Source organism: Salvelinus sp. IW2-2015, linkage group LG4q.1:29, assembly GCF_002910315.2.
Source record: "Salvelinus sp. IW2-2015 linkage group LG4q.1:29, ASM291031v2, whole genome shotgun sequence".
Lineage (NCBI taxonomy): Eukaryota > Metazoa > Chordata > Actinopteri > Salmoniformes > Salmonidae > Salvelinus > Salvelinus sp. IW2-2015.
The window spans coordinates 36,667,380-36,672,583 of NC_036842.1; positions in this window are offsets into that span (position 1 = coordinate 36,667,380).

The following is a 5,204-nucleotide window of genomic DNA, read 5'->3' on the forward strand; positions in this document are numbered from 1 at the left end:
AGATCGCTTAGCCAACCACAGCGCAACTAGACGACATTACGAACCCCTACACTCCGTATTTTCCGCTGGCTACCCACCACCACAGAAAGCACGAGAGCTACGATGAAACTCCTGCATTTTGGAGCTGCCTTACTCAAGAAAGAAAAAAAGACACCAGTTTGTATGCGACTTTATTAATTCAATATATATATATATATTTTTTACATGTTTGCAAACTGATATGTGACACGTATTAAAGCCAAAATAAAATGCACAAACAGGCAAAAAAAAAAAAATAATTATTGTGAGAGTTCAGTGACCAGCCGGAGGAAGACAACAGCACCCTCCTCAGGGGATAGGTACTCAGTGTAAAACCAATTAGTACACTCCTTGGCCAACTTATTGCTTTGTGTCTTCCTCTATATAGGTGTGCCAGGAGAGGAGCTGAGGGAGAATGGGGAATAAAGACAGGGACCTGGAGGATGTCAGATTTTCCTATCTCAGAGAAAGCTTTGTTTACTGGGGCACCTTGTCTCTCTGTTGACCAAGCAGGCTTTTAGGTAGAGAGAAGTGTTCCTCCTGTAACTATTATGTGTAGACAATAGTCAAAGACAGGAGTAGTTGTTTTTTGCTTTCCCTTTTTGGCCACGGCCTTTGGTCAAAGGCTTAGTTTATGTTTATTGTTTGTGTACATGGGTGTTTGAACGTTACCCTGTACTGGAGTTATTTTGTCGGGCGAAATAACCTGTTTAGTAAACTTTCACAAGAAAAGGAATCACAACCACTGCCTCTGGTCTGTTCATGTTGTGCCTCCGCCTGTGTTAGGGGTTTTCGGACAACTGGTGAAGAATGCGAGCGTCTTGAGGCAAGACCACAAGCTTTCCCTTTCTGGTGGCTTTGATTTCTTTTTTTATTTTATTGATCTTTCGGAAGCCTGCTTCGCCCGCTGATAGCATGAGTGAAGAATTGCTCCGTCAACGGGCCTGCGCCATCGCCCAACAGGAGACCTTAGACCTCCTCAGGTCCGAAATAGCAGACCGCCGTCTCCCAGCAACGTAGGATGCCCAATGTCAACGCTCTGATTCCACGTCTGACGGAGGACGACGATGTGGAGGCCCATCTCCTGACCTTCGAACGAACGGTGCAGAGAGAGAGATGGCCTCAGGACGACTGGGCGGGCCTCCTGGCTCCCCTGCTCACAGAGCAAAGCCCAGGCAGCGTACTATGACATTGAGGAAGGGGCTGCCGCGGATTACGCACGTCTGAAGGTGGAGATTCAGTCCCGCTATCAGCTGAACCCCAGAGACCGGCCCAAAGATTTCATGACTGGAAGTATGTCGAAGAAGAGTCACCAAAGGGCCAGCTCTACCAACTTATCAGTCTGGTTAGGAGGTGGTTATGCCCCCAAAAAAACACGGCTGAAATGTTAGAAACCCTGGTCATAGACAAGTGTTAGGGGACTTACCCGTCACCATGCAAGGATAGTCGGTCAGGCAAATCAGTTACAGTGACCACCTAGTTCAGTGCATCGAGTTATACTTATCTACTAAAAGCCTTGTTGCCGTTAGCAGGGGCGAGACGACAACTGGTGGTACGCCCCATGGCTAGCAGCAGGGTCGACAAGCCAGCACCTACCCCAAATGAAGGTACCAGTGCTACGGGAGGAACTGCCCTCTGTTCGAGCTTTTGTGGAGGAGGCGGGCGAGGGAGTGGCCTCGATCGAGCCACAGAGACGTGAACAACTCTAACACACACTGGCACACTCAGAGCCCACCCGGAGAATCAATTGACAACGCACACCGCAGGTGAAGGACGAGATGAGATTAAGGAGGCGTTGCAGGGCTACCAGGATTACTCGTCAGATAGGGGGGTAAGGATACTCCCTGATGACTGTCTGAAGGCACTTGTTCCAGGAGACCACGGAGGAAGACACCTGGAGGTGTTCGAGAACGACAAGTCCACGAGCTCCAGAGGGAGCAGTTACGCCAGGTGTTTCAGGAGTCATCGAGGAGAGCACCCTGAGGGGGTTTGGCACGGAGTCATCCAACCTGACCAGGGCACCCCGCTCTCACCCCAACACGCACAACTTCCCCTGTCGGAAGAACTAATGGACCAAGTCAGACCGCGCCAACACCAGGAACCCAACCTTCACCAGGCAATGCGGAAGGTGAAGAGGATAGACGGGAAGAATATCAGCTCGGAAGGTGAGTTAACTACTCCTTATTACGCCATCAAGCGGGGTCTCTTTGACTGGGTGGCCAAACATAGAGAGGTAGAACAGGAACTGCTAATGGTGCCCCGTTCATACAGAGATGTGGTGTTACACATGGCCCATACACTAGGGGCCACCACGCCCAGGAGATGACCACGAACGGTTGCTGGGCATTTCTATTGGCATGGGTTTACGCAAGATGTCGCTAAGTATGCAAATCTTGTGACACCTGCCAACGCACTCTCCAAGCGAACATACCGTAACCCTCTATCCCTCTCCCAATTATACAGACCCCGTTTGAGCGCATAGCCATGGACCTGGTGGACCCCTTCCGCATTCGGCGTGCAGACATGAGTACATCTTGTGGTGTGGGACTATGCGATGAAGTTCCCAGAGGCTAATCCTCTGAGGTCGATGGAAACGAAAGCCATAGCAAAGAAACAGTATCTCATGTTGGACAGGCTGTGTGAACGGAAGAATAAACCATCAAGAGCATGCTACGCCGGTTGATGGACCGGGACGGGAAGAATTGGGATATGTTGTTGCCCCATGCTCTGGGAGGTCCCCCAGACGTCCACTGGCTTCTTGCCTTCGAGCTGCTCTATGGCGGCCCTGTCGCGGCATCCTTGATTTGGCCAGGGAGGCCTGGGAAAACCAACCCGCCAGTACCGTACCCTCATCGAACACATCAAATTCATTAAGGACAAAATGGCTGCGATATGGCCGTGGTGAGGGAACACATGGCCAAAGTGCAGGAAACCCAAGCCTGGGCGTACAATAGAACGGCCCAGCCGTGACAGTTCCACCCAGGAGATAAGGTCCTCGTCCCCAGCCGGAACACCGGATCCAGAATCGGTGGCATGGCCAATATGTGGTGACAGAGCAAGTCTCCCCGGTAAACTACAGGGTGAGTAGTTCAGGATGACAGCCCCTCAGCAGATATACCACATCAGCCTGTTGAAAGCCATGTTGAATGAGAGGTCAGGTGCTGATGGAACTTAAGGCAGACGGAGAGGAACGACGACAGAAAAGGTTTTGGCCCACTGTTACGCTCAGCAGACGCGAGACCTTGGAAGGGTTGCTCCACCAGAACATCGGTCTTCTCCCCTTTCGGGGCAGACCTTGCTCTGCCACCGCATAGCCACAGAGCCAGGGAAGAAGGTTAATCTCCAACCCTAAAGGGTACCAGAAGCACACCGGGAGCTGTACGGAAAGAAGGAGGAAGACGTTGAAGATGAGGTCATCAATCCGTCCACCAGCGAATTCCAGCCCTATCTGCTGGTGCCGAAACGCAATGGGTCTATTCACTTCTGAAACAATTTCCGAGCCCTCACGCCATCTCCAGGTTCGACCCCTACCCCATTCCGAGGATCGATGAGCTGATCGAGCTGCTTGGGAAAGCCTGCTATATATCGACCCCGACCTCACAAAGGGTACTGGCAGATGCCTCTGGTCCCCGAAGACCGCCACAAAACCTCCTTTGCCACCCATATGGGTTATTTCAGTACGTTCACCTCCCCTTCGGCTTGCACAGAGCGGCCGCCAACTTCCAGAGGCTTATTAGACACTCAGTTACATCCTCACCAGGCCTTCGCTGCTGATGACATTGTAATAAACATGAGGACTGGAGGACCACCTCCGCCAGCTGCGCTCTGTGCTGGCCAGCCTGGAGGTGGCCGGCCTGACAGCTAACCAAAAGAATGCCACCTGGGACTGAACGAGGCTGAATACCTTTGGTACACCATTGGCAGCGGTTGAACAAACCAAAAGTGGAGAGGGCCCGGGCCACCGGAGTGGCCGCGGCCCTGGGACAAGAAGGGAGTCCGCTCCTTCCTGGGCCTAACGGGTTACTACAGGCGGTTCATCCAAACTACGATACCATTGCCACCCACTGACCAACATGACAAAGAGAAACCCGGTGAGTGTATGGACATCTGAAGCCGATGGGGCGTTCCTCCACCTCAAAGACACTCCTGCTCGGAACCGGTGTTGAGAGCCCAGATTTCCAGCAGCCCTTCACTGTCCAAACCGACGTCTCCAACACCGGCTTGGGGGCTGTACTGTCCCAAGGGACGGGGTGAGGAACGTCCCTCCTATACGTAAGCCGCAAGCTGTGCGACCGGAAGTAGTGCTATAGAGGGAGGCACTGGTAATTAAGTCGGCCTAGAATACTTGAGGTAGTATTCCTTGGAGGCGATTCTGTCTGTCACGGATCATGCGCCCCTCCAGTGGTTGGCGGTAAGCGAGATACGAACAGCGAATAACAAGATGGTTTCCTGTCGCTCCAACCATTTTAATTTCCAGGTGTTCACCGATTGGGGAGAGAACACAGCAATGCAGACGCACTATCCCGTCAGGACCCTGAGGTCCCGTCTGGCGCACGCCCTCTGGGTTGATCTTGGAGGGAAGGCATGTGAGAGTTCAGTGACCAGCCGGGAAGAAGACACGACAGCACCCTCCTCAGGGATAGATAACTCGTGTAAAGCAAATTAGTACACACCTGGCCCACTAATTGCTTTGTGTCTTCCTCTATATAGGTTTTGCCAGGAGAGGAGCTGAGGAGAATAGAGATGGGGACCTGGGGAGGCGTCAGATTTCCTATCTCAGAGAAGCTTTGTTTACTGGGCACCTTGGCTCTCTGTTAACTAAGCAGGGCTAGGTAGAGCGACGCATTCCTCCTGTCACTATTATGTGTAGTCGATAAGTTATATTGAGATGTGTCTTTTAATTAACTCTGTGAAGCATTTATTTGGGCTCAATTTCTGAGGCTGGTAACTTCAACGAACTTATCCTCTGCAACAGAGTACTCTGGGTCTTCCTTTCCTGTAGCAGTCCTCGTGAGAGCAGTTTCATAATAGAGGCTTAATTGTTTTCGGCTGCACTTGAAGAAAACTTTCAAAGTTCTTTAATGTTCCATATTGACTGACCTTCACGTCATAAAGTAATGATGGACTGTCGATTCTCTTTGCTTATTTGAGCTGTTCTTGCCATAATATGACTTGGTCTTTTAAAC